A 15,567-nucleotide genomic window follows, 5' to 3' on the forward strand; every position below is an offset into this window, starting at 1 on the left:
GCCGCCCGGCAGCAAGAAAGTTACAGCCAAGTCCGGAGCGGCCGCTGGACCCCTCTGTCCGCATTGCACGGGGAGGTGGGCGCAGAGCAGAAGCGGGGTGAGGGGCTTGCAACCTCCCCGGGATCACCAGGACTGGACTGGGGGCATCCGGAGACCTGGAAAAGCGAGTTTTCTGCCTTGGAAAAGGAACCCAGCTGTTCGATCCCAAACAAAACATCTGGCGTTACCAGCTACTCAGTGGATTTCCCTCCCAAAATATTAAATCCATCTCCTGTTTCTTTCTATCCCTCCATCCCCCCTTTTCTAGATCTATCTATCCCCATACACCTCCTCTATCTATCTATCCCCATACTCCCCCTCTATCTAATCTCTGCCCCCCCCCCCCATTTCTTCAGGAGCATATTTCTTTCTCAAAACAAACCCCAGAGCCAAAGGGTTAAACGTCCAATCTGCAGCCCCCTCGCCCCAACCCCTGGATGGGACTCGGGAGCGCTTCAGGAAGAAGGTAAGTGACGCGGCTTGATTATTCTCTGTAGATAAGTGGATTGCCCCTGCCTGTTTCTCACTGGAATTGGGTCAGTTTCACTGTAGTTTGAAACCTGTTGCCTGAGTGTGCTGCTGGCTAATTCTCACACCTGTTGGGGTTTTGAGACTATCTTTTAGCTGCTACTCCCCAGAAAATGCCAGAAACGAGTGTGTGTGTGTGTGTGTGTGTGTGTGTGTGTGTGTGTGTTAAAATGGGTCTTGTTGTACCACCCTTGGTTGCAAATGAATCTTTCATCTGCTAGTAATATTTCGCCTTGCACTGATGTCCGCCTGAAAGAACCACTGTGCGGATTGTTGTAAAAGCAATGGGGTGGGGCGGGTGTTCATAATATTTCAGACACCAGAGGCTTAACAAAAAGTCAATCCGGCTTTTTAAAGTTCCCCTTTTTTCTGCCCATCGTGGGTGTGGCATCGTTACCACGGTGTGTGTATTTGTGTGCGCTGGGGTGTGTTGAAAGCAGTGGCTGGAACGTGCAAATGGGAGCCAGGGGCTATGTTTTCGCAAGCCACACACACACAAAAAGTGCCCCATCAAGTTTGCTTTTACTTTTATTGCAGAGACAAAGCTTTGCCCCCTCCCTGCCTGGGAAATAGCTCGAAACATTTTTTATGGAATGTGCAAGTGAGAAATTCTCCCCCCCCCCCAACGGTTTTCTCCTTCCCAGTTGTGGTTCTCACACTTGAAGGCTTTAGACCTGATGCAAACCCCCCCCCCCACCACACACACTGCCCTATTGATTTGGGGCCTCTCTGTGCAGTAGGAAACAGCAAAACGCCATTCTACTGTTTCACTTTGGCATCCAAAAATACTTCAGATTCTTTCATTTCAAAGAGCTCAGGGAAGGGGGCAGGGAGGGGAATGTTTACAAACAAGGACAGGTTACAGAGGGGAAGTGAAAGGTACATGCAGAGCTCTGGCCTTTAGCCATTTCTGGGCCCAGCACAGATCTACCCTGTGGGTTCAGGTATTTACCGGGCTGTGTTTTCCAAGATACTCCAGTGAGGAATCCGAGCAGTGGAATCCACTGGCAGCTCTGCTGTTGTCACTAAAAGGGAAAAGGATTGTGTTGAGAGAAATGCAAAAGGACCCTGCGTCGCATAAAGAAACCTAAAGGGTGCTGTTGTTTTTTTTTAACCCTGATCTATAGCCACGTTTGGCTGGCACTACCCTCCCGAGATATACTCAAAGAGTAAAACCTATGACATCTCTCCCATTCAGTCCTCAATGCCAGCCTGGGTGGTCCTAGGTGCAAGCGTGGGATGTGGGTCATTTCTCTGTGATAGATAGATAGATATTATTATGGGACACATTGCTTCAATCTCAGCCCAATTTGGTGCCAGCCCGTCGCACCCAGCCCATGGCTCTGTTCCCCAAAAGACCCTAAAAACCACCTCTTGGTGCGTATCACCCATTGCAGCTGCTGCTGGGGTGACTGGAACCTCAGTCCTTCCGGGACTACGCGGGCTGGACTCCGTTGTCGTTCACACGGCACAGCTTAATCCCCGAGGGAAAATGTTAGCGGGCCGTAATCCTCTGGGAGGTGGCAGGCGGTGGTGCTACAGCAGAACCCACCTGCTGTCAACTCCCAGCAAAATTCCCTTTATAGAGCCATGTGTCGAATAAAGTCCCAGATTGTTTCACTACATTGCAATGTGCTGATTGGGAAGCTCCCGTGTGGAGTGGAGTTGCTTGGTGGAAAAAAAAAATGACTTCACTATAAATGTGTTTGTGTGCGTTCTCTCTGGCGCATATGCACTGTAATAGTGGCTAGAACAAGGCAGACTGTGGGCCAAATCTGGACCTCCAGGCACTTTTGACCACTCCAGACCCCACAATCTTTTTATTTGCTTATTATTATCATTATTGTTGTTGGCTTTTTTATTATTTTCACTGGAGTCTGGACCTTGGCTATATCTTGACCAAGAAATTTGGAATTTGACCAAAAAAAAAAAATAATTGACTACCCCTGGGATAGACTGTCAGGGATCCTGCATTCTAGAGCTCGCTTTGAAAGAGTGTTTGTATAATCATCAGATCAGGGACCGGGAGTCATGACACCTGGGTTCGTTTCCTGGTTCTTCCATTGCGTGCCCTTGTTCAAGTCATTTGCCTGCTCTTCAGTATTGCCAATGACAAGTGTTTGAAAATTATGAGTCATCTCTCCACCCCCCCTTGCTGCAAAAAAAAAAAAAAATCCATGAGATTGGTTTAGAAATGATGAGATTGCTAAAGAAAAGAATAAATGTTGTGGGATTTCTGTAAGGCCTCGGGATTCTGAGACGTTGATGTTCACAACTTGAAGCTTTTTTCATAACCATGAGGGCTAGTAATGTACTTTTTAAAAAAAAACCCAAACAACCAGGAAGCTGAGATTCTGATGTATTCACGTGACTCCAGCAGCTGGGGCTGCAAGAAAAGCGCCAAATAGCTCAAGACTCTCAGTTAAATTAGGAGAGCTGACATCACTGGTTTTGTGCCTCTATTTTCCCAAGGGGAGAATATTCCTTGCTTTTATAGAGTAGTTGTGAAGTACTACTGATTAGGGTCTCACGGGCTCCCATGGGAAGTTTGCCTGAGTGGGGAGTACAGATCCCGGCTGGCTGTGAAAGGTTTTGACCTCCTCCGATGTAAGGCAATCTATAAGAGCAAAGTATTATTTCACAAGGATATGGGGATGTATTATATGCCTCCTCTAAGTGTACATTTGAGTGGCAATGCCAGCATTAACCCCTGCCCACCCATTAACCCTAAATCCTGCCCCCGAGCCCTCAAATCCTCTGTCCAAGTCAGTTTAGAACCAGCACGGAGTCCATATCCATCCTGAATCTCCTGGAGTCTAAGGTCGGTAGCAGCCCCAGAAGCTTTGAGTGGTCCCCAAAATAATGTGCAGTGGAACTTGCTAATTGCGGACTGGAACGGAACAAACTCTGTTTATAGTGGAAGAGAATGGAAAGCCAAAGCTATTTCAGTGCCCTGCAATGTTCAGATTGCAATCCACACCCGTGACAGGGCAGGGTGTGTGTGTGTGTGTGTGATGACTTTGCTGTAGTATAAAATCCCTCCTAATTGATGGTTACATGCACCTGCATTATTCTGTGTATTCTGGAGCGCCACCCTTTGTGCTGGGTGCCGTCCCGACACATAAGAGATGGTGCCCAAGACGTTATTAGAGGAGAAGCAAATAGCATTTCCCTGCGTATTTATTCCTTTGATTGGAGTAAATGCGCTGCTAGCCTAAATATCACATTTAGAAGCTTCCTTTTCACACCTCTATCCGTGGGAATCAAAGAAAGTCGAGACGAAAGAACCATATGGGCTCATGCCCAACACCGGATTTTTCCCTATGCACCCCAGCGATGCTCTGGTAGCTTTGCATTGCAGGAGCCCCCGCCCCTGCTAACAAGCTGGCTTGTCTCTCTACAAAAGTGTATTCTGCCAGTGTAGTTAAAGCGGTACAAGCCTCCCCTAGTTATACCGGTATAAAGGTGCTTACAGGAAGGGGCAATAACCTATCCCAGCATAAGGCACAAAAACTAGGTGTGGACCAGACTGTTCAGTCAAACGCCCCCTTGAGAAGGGATCTTGCATGTATCACGTGTCTATAACACACAACTGAATGAGGGTACGTCTACACTACAGAAAAAACCCAGTCAATTGACTGGGGTTCACAGGGCTAAAAATAGCAATGTAGGTGTTCCCGCTGAGGCTGGAGTTGGGGCTGTGAAACCCAGAAAGGGGGGGAGTGGGTTGACCCAGGCTCTTAGACTCGCTGATGTGGCTTTTGTTTTGCACTGTGGATGTACCCTTAAAACAGAGCCGCTTGACTTTAAGACCAAGAGAAATCCTGCTGACATCCAGTTTGTGAGGGAAAACCTGGAACATTTGGTAGAAATTTTTTCATGTTTGTTTCATGGGGGGATAAAAATCCCCATGGCCCACTCAGCTCTGTTAGTGACGTTTCTGCCCCGGATGTTGATTTGCACCAGTTGGCATCACGTTCTTCCTGAACGGCCCTTGTCCCCCTGTGGATGGAAGCCGATTCGCTACTGCGTGCTTGGTACATGTAGTTACAGGTGCTTTCAGCAGCAGTGCGTGATCCTGGCTGTGGGCCTGCACCCAGATCTGATTGCAGGACCGGGGTTGGCTGATCTCTGCTGTAATGCAGATGGTGAGATTGTTAAGATGAAAAGGTAGATTCTACCAAGAACTCAGGGCCAGATTTCCAGGGGATCGGCACCCACGACTGGGGCTAGATTCTCCACAGCACTCAGCGCCCATGGTGAGATTTTGCAAAGATCTTGGCAACCCGCCCCCCACGCTGAGCTCATCTGAAACTCTTGGGCTTCAGGAAGACGCAATCCTTTCTTGTGTTCCAAAACGTGAGCAGCGCTTGGCCGCTGGTGCTGAGCAGCCTTGTAAAGCAGATGTCAAACCGAAGGAGGGCGGAGGGCAGGGACTTTTAATGGGACTGAACTAAGCGGAGCAGTTTGGCTTGGAGAGGGAGTGTTCTCTTGATGTTGGCTCTTCATTTCCTCTTGTCTCCGGGTCTCTGCTTTATTTCCCGGCGCCTTGTCTCCTTTTCCAGCGCATCTCCAAGAAAAGAGGACGTCATAGTATTAAGGAACATATGTGAGCGTAATGAATTGGAACAGCCCCGGGTCTCCAGGGAGGCGTTGTGGCAATCCGGAGGCTCTGGGGCCTAGTCCTAGACCTGACACTTAACGTAGGCCCTTAGACAGGTTATTCAGACGCAGCTCAATGGATGGACGGGAAATCAGTGGCCGTCAGGAGCCGAAATCCCTTTGAAGAGCTGAAGAGCTGGGCCTTAGAACCTGAGATACTTACGCTTGTCCTCAAGTCTATCCCCGTTCGGCTAAGCCTGTGTTTAAGCGCTTGGATAAATGGTACTCGGGTGCTTTGCTGAATCAGGGTCAAAGTAACTAGTGATTTGGGGGGGCCCAACTTGCGACAGCCGATGGGGTGCTGGAGGGGCCCAGTTCCCGTTGATTCTGATTGGTGTGGTGGGTGCTCAGTGCCTCTGAGGCACTAAAAATCCAAGGCCCCCTCTGGAAATTTGGCTTTGAACTTCTGTGATCTGTTAGCACCAGCTGGGGAAAATGCCTCCCTGAGTCATTGGGGAAGAGTGGAGGATGGGCTATAAAGCTCAGGCTGCAAAATTGGATTCCCTTAACCCCTCAAAGTCCGAGGGCGTTTGATCAGGCCCCATATATGTGATGGGATGGGCCAGACAAAATGAGTTGGGACTGGGTTTTGGTCCCAAGCTACACCCCCTTTTCATCACTCTCCCATCTAATTGGTCAGCTCTATGCTGCCTATACCCCACCAGGTACAGGGGGCCGATGGAGAGAGGAGGTGGAGCCATAATGCAAAGTGCTCCAGCAGTCCTTGGCTGGTGTAAAGATCCTTAGGGGGCGTGTGGCTCAGAGCAACCCTTAGGCTGCTCTAAGTTATGACATGGGCTGGCCCAGCCCTGAGTCAGGCTAAAGATCAGGGGAGGAGGGGGATGGCTTAGAGCCACTCTCTTCCCCTCTTAGGGCCCCCCCGCTCTTTGCAAAGATCACGGATCTACATTTTATTGTGATGACCTGGCTTTTGTTTAAGGACCAAACCACTGCTCTTGTCCAGCGATTAGTTACTAGGGAACATGAAACAGCTTGTCCAGTGAGAAAGGGGCAGAAGGGCCATAATGCGGTGTGGGAAATGTCTCCAGGCAAACAGTCCTGTTTTGAGCTGGCTAGTTATAATGGAGGGTTTTCCTCTCCCTTTTTCTTTATTACCGTCAGGACAATTTGCATGAAAATGGGGTGTTTGCTGCTCTCTGGGGCTCCCCTTCTCCCTCCTGACATCATGTTTCTCGTTTCTGGTGTCATCGTTGCAGCATTGCCGACTCTTGACATTTTATCGTGATAGTTGGTGTGGGTTTTTTTGTAAAGCTCCAGCTCCTGGAGTCCTGTGACAGAACAAGAATCTCACCTTCAGTTTAAAAGAAAAAGAAGGTTTCTAGCCCTCACAGTGGCAGATAAAAGCTCGTGTCCTGAGTGTGTCCTGAAGGCTCAAACTCCAGAAAGCAAATAAAAAGAACTCAAAATGCATTATTATTTTAAAATCTTATTATTTTTAAGCCAATCTGATGATTTTTGGGGGGGCCTGATGAGTGATTTTAGGATGCTTGCAGTTGGCAGTCCTGTAGTTGACTGCCACAGAGATGACTGTGATGTTATAACTTCAGGTAGGGAGTTTATAAGCATTGGAGCCAAATTCCTGAGTTCTCATGCAAAAGTTCTCGAGTCCCTTAATAATAGAGAGCAATAAAAGGAGTGAAGGCAGGATCTTTTCCATACAGAGTGTTCCTGAAAGTTTTTTCCACTAGGCATCAGCTGTCTTGGCATCCAGCATTGGTTTTATTCATTGTTTTTTGTGTGTTATTAAAATGGCTTGCTAGACAGTTAGCTCACAGCATCCAACTTTATCTGCAAATCACCTCCTGTTTTCTGTGCGAAAACATCTGTCTTAGCTTTCTGCTTTCCCCGGACACTTAATTCCTCTAGCATATTTTCCCCCCTCCCCTTCCCCACCTCCCTGCTGCAAAGGACTGGTGGCTCATATGAGGTTATCAGGAACTTTGCGCTATTGAATCTGAACAAAACCGAGCAGGGCTGTTTCTTTAACAATGGGGGTTTGGATTCAGTTCATAACTCAGATCTGGGACCCACCCAGAAAAACTCTTCCAAGCCCTGGTGTGTTTTGGAATCTGGATTTCATGGCTGGCTCTCTCACTATAACAAACCAAATGCAAAATCCCACATCTCAAATTTTGGGGCGTGTGAAATGCACGTTCAGATCGGGTTCCAATTTTTCCAGCTTTCTAGTTGAAAGAGGAAGCATCTGGTAGTTTAGATCACCAATTTAGGATCAGGTGGGATTTTCAAAGGGTCTGGAATAGGAAATATCATGATCTCAAAAATTCTGTTCTGTTTCCTATGCCACGCCCATCACCGTGGCACCTGGTCCCTTTGCAGTAGTGCAGTAAGGGATGGGACTAGCATCTGTCACACTTTTTCTTTAATTTTTCTGTGGGACCAGAGACCCAAACACAATAAACTTGCCCTGACCTATGAGAACCAGAAAGTGAAACAGACTAAAAACATGAAGTGAAATTGACCAGTCTGGTTTTACAGTCAAAAGTGAAAAAAATGTTAAGTACCTCAATAGCATCAGGGATGAAAGCCCAGTTGGACACAGAGATTGCTAAGTCCTGGTCTTTTGACTCCTGTTTATTCTTGTGGCGAGTGACGGAGCAAATACAGACGCTCCCATTGTCATTCCTATACAGCCCCTTTTTAATACCATGTCCACATTTTTAACAAGTTCTGGTGAAAGTTTCACAGCCGGCATTCCAGGACCGGCTAGCTGACAAGCGCAGCTATGGGGGTTTCTCGTAGCTTGAAGGACAGTTCAGATAGGGGGAGAGTCACTGGACGGTCTGAGAAGAGCGAGGTTCTCATCCCAGCTCTGACAAGGATTCCCTGGGTGAGTCACTGCACCGCTCCATGCCTCAGTTTCCCCTTCTGTGCGATGGGGAGGATAATGCTGTCCTTGCTCCCGGAGGCCTTGGGGAGGGTTAATTAGTTCATCTCTGAAAAGTGCTGTAAGCGCTAAGCATTGAGAGCTAAGAAGTGGCTAAACAGGGCATAGGAGGAGAGGCAGGCATGATATCTTTCCCTGCCTTACCCTTAAATCCAGGGCCAGATCAGAGGGCCTATGGGTGACCCTGTTGGATGGTATCTCAGGTGAAACATCACTTACAACCTGATCCAATTCCCAACAACCTTCACTTTTCCGACTGGCCTCGGCAGGCCTGCCAAGCACCCCTGCCCTCCGCTCCCCCCCGCCCCTTAAGGCATTAGGCAGCTGGGAACAGACATTATCATGTCTTCAAGCCCAGAGATCTGGTTCCAAAGTGATTAGCGCTAATCGCTTTCCTCACAGAGGAAAACCCGCTGCGTGAAGTCTCCCGGCTTCTTTCCGCCCTTTGCATAATTTCCTCTGAAACCTTGACGAGGGATCGTCACCCTCTTGATGGTGATGGCTGCTGGATTGACGGTGTTGGAGAGCTCTGTATCTCCAAAGGACAGGTGTAGGCCTGATCTCCAGTGTGGCTCAGTCCTACCCCAGAGAGAATCATAGAATATCAAGGTTGGAAGGGACCTCAGGAGGTCATCTAGTCCAACCCCCTGGTCAAAGCAGGGCCAATCCCCAGACAGAGTTTTGCCCCAAATGGCCCCCTCAAGGATTGAACTCACAACCCTGGGTTTAGTAGGGGATGGCGATGCACACTGTAGTGAGGGATCGATCTCACCACGCCACACCCTGATCCTATGGATATTTGCAAGGTTAGGCCGGGCTGAGAAGGAAAGACCCGGGTCGGGATTACAGGCAGGCTGGGGAGATGCTTCCTGAGGCTAAACACATCCTGCTCCTCTTCCACAGCAGCGCCTGCTCAGGTGACGTGATAGACACGGACCTTTGAAGTCCAGGGTTCTGGAATGGCTCGCGCCGGGCTTGGGAGTTCCTGGCAGAGGCTGGGCTGATCAGAGAGCTGGCAGGGTGAGTGATGAATAATTTGCAATGCCAGGGAGTTAGTCCTGCCAGCCTTGGCACAACCATCAGTCAGCGAGGCCTGATTCTCAAGCAGCGTACAGGGAGGTCGTGTGGCTTAGTGGCCAGATCAGGTCGGGTTCGGGACACTTCAGGTCTATTCCCTCTCACTAGTGATGTGGGAAGTGGATCGGCGGGATAAGAGCCTGGGCACAGTGACTGCAGAGAGAGGCAATGGATGCTGCTAGACCTTAGTGCTGAGATCTGGGGGTCCCTCGGGGTGGGGCGGTGGCGTGTTGACCTGCTTTATTCCAGGCTGCTTTATTCCAGGCTGTTTGACAGTGCTCCAGGCATTAGAAGCATTAGCTCCGTTACGGGCTCTTTGCATGGCAGAGACGCATCTTGGCTGAGCGGTTGTCCTGCTGCCTGGCCGTGGCTTGTTGAATGCTCCCACGCCCCAGAGAGATGGTGCTATTTCTAATCGCCCGCTTGGTCACGACCGATTTGGGAAGCTAAAGGGGAATGCAGCGGGCGCGGCGTATTTAGATCCCACTCGGCCATCTGAGCGAGTGCCACATAACGAGGAGCTGGAGACATCCCAACTAGATAAAAATACCAGAGCATGGATTAGGGGCTGGTTGGCCAACGGCGGACAGAGCCAAAATCTCACATCTAGCATGACTACCTTAAAGTTAACAGAGCCTAATTCTCACTAAGGCCCACTGTAGCAGTGTAAAAAGAGGCAGTGTGACCTAGTGGGTAGACATGTGGTTCGATTTCCGCCTTGGCCACCGGCCTGCTGGGTGACCATGGCTCTGTGCCTCAGTTTTCCCATCTGTAAAACGGGGATCATCGTCGCCACCTCCCTTGTAAAGCGCTTTGAAATCTACTAATGGAAAGTGCTAATTAAGAGCCAGGGGTTAAGTGTAACTGTAATTCACGCCTACTTTAAGGCCCTCTTGCTCTGCTAGAGTGTTGTAAATGAGAATCCGGCTTTGTCTTCACTACAGGAAGCTGTGGTTTATCTCAAGATAGGATCTCAGTATAAAATCCTAGTGGACAGGGCAGGAATGGTTTTACCTTGATGGAGCTAATCAGGCTCAATAATATACTCCCCATCTGGAGTTTACCTGGGCTAGCTACATGCAGGTAAAAACTCCTGTGCCTTGTCTCTGCTAACATTGTACACTGAGCCAGCCCGCCAGCCCTGTGTCATGAGTTTTTTTAAATATTCCCAGCCCAAATCGGGACGAGAAATCGAAATCTCAGCAATGTTCACAAACGGAAAACGTTTTCGGTTTGAGTCGATTGAAACGTTTCATTTCAATTTGGACCCTTTTTAACCTTTCTTTAGTATAAATTAAGTTCAATTTCGAACCGCCCAACCGCAAATTTTTGTTCCGAGAGCAGCAAAATGGGAGATTTTGAAACTTTTCCCCAAGGTTTTTTCATGTCGGGAAATTGGTGGAAACGGGCCCCTTCCCGACAGGTTCGGTTTTGGTGAATCAACGTTTTTTAGCAAAAAATCGTTTTGTGGTGAAATTCCCGGCCGGCTCAATATAAAAATGCACCTTGTTTTTGTAGTGAGACGGCCAGAGGCCCAGGGGAGCTGGTCTGATTTTACCCAAGAGTAACTGACCGCAGCATCTGAGCCGGCAATGTGTAGTGTCAACCCCACGATTGGGGCGTTGATTTACATGGATGACTTTTTAAATAGGGAGTTGAATGTAAATAGAAATGTGACCATGGGGTTTATTTTAAATAGCAACAAAAACATTTGTGGTTGTAATGGAAACAGTTGCACTCCCCCCCACCCCCCGCCCCTAGTCATTTTGGGAACCTAAACATAACAGCACAAGACCCAGGAAGAGAAATTGTCTAATGGGGCTGGATTCTGAATTCCCTTGCACCCTTGGGTGCCAGAGATGGGAAGCCAAAGGACCATTGTCTTCCTACTTCTGAGAACCTGAACTCAGCAGGGGCACAATGGAGGAGGGGAGCAGGTCCCCCACAGCCAGGTGGCCCCCCAGCAAAACCTCTTCGCTTGGCCACATAGGGGTGGCTGGGCCAAATTTATGTGGCATTGTGACCTCATGCACCAGGTCGCAACGCCATTCACTCAGATTTGGCCTGGCCCTGCCTCCACCATAACAAAGGGGCGGCCGAAGCAAACTTGTCCCCCCCTCCCCACTTTTTCAGTCCTTCCAGCACTGACCCCCCCCCCCCAAAAAACAGAAAAAGAACCACACGCAGGACAAAAAGCCAGTCTCTGCCCCACCCGGGCTAAGGAGTGTTTTGAAGGGGTTTAGAAGGAGGTCATTTTGTGGTTGTTGACAGGGAGCTTCCCCCATCGGGGTGAGGAGCAGCGGGGGGGAAGCACAAAGGTGCTCATTTGCCCACGCATCACATGGGCGACAGAAGCTGGGATCATGGGTCGACATCTCGATGGCGCAGGAGAGATGCTAGGGAGGGAGGAGCCGGGCCGGGCCCTGAAAGTGAAGGCAAGTAGCCGACGTTTGATGCGATGGAGAAGAGGGAGCCAGTGGAGGGATGCAGAGAGGGGCCAAGCGACGGGCCAGGAAAACCATCTTTGCAACAGCCTCGTGAATGTCTCTGAGCGAGGCCAGACGGCATCTGTCCGGGCCAGAGAGGAGAAGGTGGCAGCAATTGAGATGCAAGCTAAGAGCCTGCCTGGTCTGGTCCTTGTCGGGGCAGGCACTGTCTCTTGCTCTGTTCACGCAGTGCTCAGCGCGATGGGTGTCTAGGTGCCACCATCCGACCACAACCGGCGGATGTCTGCAGTGCCAGTCCCAGGATCTGAGCGAGACGAGGTGGGTGAGGTGATCTCTTCGTTTGGATCCAGCTTCTGCTGGTGAAAGAGACAAAACTTTCGTCTTCTTCAACCTGAACGCCTCTCTCTCTCACCAGCAGATGTTGGTTCAAGAAAGCCTAGGTTCTCAACTTTTTTCTCTCTGAGGCCCCCCCAAGATACTATTAAAAACTCCACTGCCCATCTCTGCCACAACAACTGTGCTTAAATGCCAGGGCCAGCGTTAGGAGGTAGGAAGCAGGGCAACTGCCCAGTGCCCCACGCCACAGGGGCCCCCACAAAGCTAAGTTGCTCAGGCTTCAGTTTCAGGCCTGGGTCGCAGGGCTCAGGGCCCCGGGCTTCAGCCCCAGACAGTGGGCCTTCAGCTTTCTGCCCTGGGCCCCAGCGAGTCGAATGCTGGCCCTGCTTGGCAGCCCCCTTGAAACCTACTCCCGGCCCCCCAGGGGGCCCCGCACCCCTGGTTGAGAACCACTGCAATAAAGGATATTACCTTCCCCACCTTGTCTCTCTCAACACTCACTAGAGGGAGGAGTACGTTCACCTGCAGTCCAGGGCCTGACCCCACCCTCCTGCGCCCAAGTCCCGTGGATGACAGCGGCGTTACACCAGCGCCGCTGAGATCAGGATCGGGCCCCAAGTCTGCATCCAGTGCTGATGAATGCACAACCGCTCAGCCAGAGGACAGGCGCAGAGGGACAGCGCCCTGGATGCAATACACCCGAGACCTAGGGGGTTGGTAGCGAATGCATTGTGGGGACCGATTCTGATTTCCCCGACCCAGGACGAAATCCATAGGGACCCTATTGGCTTCAGTGATGCTACCGTGTGAACAGAGCAGAGCTTATCGGGAAGTGCTCCAGGGACTGCCTCGGAGACGGATGGGTGCAGAGAGGGGTCACATGTAAGGGCGGGGTAGTCCCAGTGCCAGCCCATCTGGAGCACCTCAGCCCAAGGTGCGGGAAGACGATTTCAAGACTGGGCGGTGAAACGTAACAGGAGGGATGGAAGGGGTTAAACTCCTAGTCCTGAGAGCGCTGGAGTCTCAGGGGAAGTGATCAAAGCTTATAAATACCTCCAAGGGAGCCATTTCAAGGAAGGATGGAATTAGCCTGGGTAAGGAGCAATGGCCCCAAGCGGAGGAAGGAACAGTTTGGTCTTTGCAGAGGGAATTCTTTATCGGGATAGTTGAACAGCGTGCAGCCGTCCTCCCCCACAGCCTGGGGACGGGACCTCGGCCCTGCAGGGGCAGGGAACTCCGGGGGCGTGCCAGCTGCCGTTCCGCCTGGGGAGTGTCACAGCCCCCCACTCTGCACTGGGGGAAATGGTGACACGGGGCACAGGGCGTACAAGGCGGTGTGTCTCTGGATTGGGTCCGCGTCGCTGTGCACGGGAGCAGAAGTGGGTCTGTGTGTGTGTGTGTGTCTGTGCCTGTGTACATCTCGGCTTGCTCTGGGCTGCTGGCTCCCGCTGTGCGGTGACCGACTTTGTCCCACTGGCTGCAGCGCGTTGCCAGCCACCCAGATTCCTTCCACAAAACGCAGAGGCAAGCGCCAAGAAAGAAGCCCCCAGCCCGGGCTGACAGCATCCTGCCTGGAGGGGCCAGGCTTTCCCCCAGGATCCTGGCGCAGGGCGGGTGGATCCTCCTGGCGATTGCTCTGGGTAGAACCAGGGGGCAAAGTCTCAGGGTTGTGCTGAATTTCGATCTAATAGAAAGTCCTTATTTCAAAGGCTGGGGGGGGAGGGCTGGTGGGAGAGCCGAGCTTGTGTGTTGCCCTCCCTGGACGGGACCATCTGGGAGAGCAGCAGCCCCGACTTTGGTTCTTGGTTGCCTTGGACCTCCCCTTTGTATAACACGGTCCCTGACGGGCCCCGGCTCTGGGGCAGGGGGCTGGATGGCTCAGTGGGTTGAGAAGGGGCTGCAGCGCCCACCCCCCTAGGTTACCCATTGGACACCAGCCCGGAGCAGCAGTAGCCAGCAGGAGCGACAGTCTCATTCTCAGACTGGTCGGGTGGGAGCCGAGCGCTGGTGAGGGTGGCTGTAGTTGGCGCTAATTGCCCCCCCCCTCGAGGGTTGAACTGGCCCGTGGAGACTGCACACGAGATCTTAGCCCCTGGCCCCCGTTTCTGACGACCTTGTGGGACGTCGACAAGAGGCAACCGATCCACGAGCAGCTGCTCTTGAGCCGGAGTATGTCAGAAGCCGGTCCCATCCCCAGGAGACCCGTCCTCCCCAGCCCGGGCTTGGATCCTCTGGAGGTGTCTCAATAAAGCCCACTTTTGAGATGGGATGAGCCCGTCCCATCCAGTCTGCCGGGGGGCCCCGCACTGGAGCGATGCTTGTGCTCGATATTTCCCAGCTGCTGTTCAGGGCTCCTCAGGAGAGCCGCTCTGCCGTCTCAGAGATCTCACGGTCTGGGATCTAGCCTGGTGATGCCCGTTCGCACCCTCTCCTTCCCCGGGGCATGGGTCACTGAACTCACCGATGGCATTTTAGGTGTGGAATTCCAAAGGAGATTAAGGGAGTCCGGTGCCTAACTCTCACTTCAGTGGGATTTGGGCGGCCAATTCCCATAGGTTCCTGTGAAAATCCCACGCTTTGTAAGCACCCGTCCCATTGAAACCCTCCCTCACTGAGCGACACCCGCTGTGCTAAGAGGCGTGACAATGGATAGACGCGTTCCCTCTGATAATCGCAGCCGCCACTGGCAAGGCACCAGTTCTTGGGATTTTATTGGGAGTCTCGCGAGATTTGTCGTTTTCCTTAAAGCCCCAGCTCCTGGAGTCAGGTGATGATGAGCTCTCAGCTTTTATTTCAATAAGAAAAGACCTTTCCTAACCCTCACGGTTGGAGAGAAAAGCTGGAACATGTCACCCCCCCAAAAGGCTCTAAACCCAGAAAGGAAATAACAAGATCCCGGACTTCATTATTTTTTTTCAATCTCATGATTTTTTGAAGGCCTGTCTCCTGGCGTTTGAATGCTTGGGGGCTGGCAATGCTGCCCCTGAGATGACTGGGAACCTCACAGTAGCCTCAGGGTTATCAATCCCATCCTCCTTCTCTGAAAGCATAGGCCTCTGCCACTTGAGCTAATGAAGAATCCTCACTGCAGTGTGGCATCTAAGACACACAGCGAGCAGTTCCCAGTTCTTTCCAGCAGAGAGCCGTGGTGTACCCACATTTGCAACGATGCTTCCCCCATGCAGCTGGTTCTTTGATTATAAAATGTCCCTAAGGGGTTCAGTGTTAGGTTTAAGAACAGAGCCACCCTTAAAACCAGAATTGCCTGGAAGCGTGGGCAATATTTAAGGTGGAGGTAAAGGGCTTATACAGCAATTGACTTTTGTCTCTTACTATTTTTATGCAGGGAGGCGAGAACGCCTTAAAAAGTCCTGGGACTCTCAGGACAGCCCAGATGCTGAGAGGAAGAGGAGGTCATCTGAAGAAGTAAAGCAAGGAGCTTCCACCTCAAAGGAAGGAACTGAGGCAGGATGGGGTCTGTGCATGGAGGCTGGATCAGCCGGTAAGGAGGGACAGTCCCTGGGCTTCTTTGTAGGTTTAGATATGGTGGGG

The sequence above is a fragment of the Emys orbicularis genome, chromosome 20 (assembly GCF_028017835.1).
Source record: "Emys orbicularis isolate rEmyOrb1 chromosome 20, rEmyOrb1.hap1, whole genome shotgun sequence".
In the NCBI taxonomy this organism is placed as follows: Eukaryota; Metazoa; Chordata; order Testudines; family Emydidae; genus Emys; species Emys orbicularis.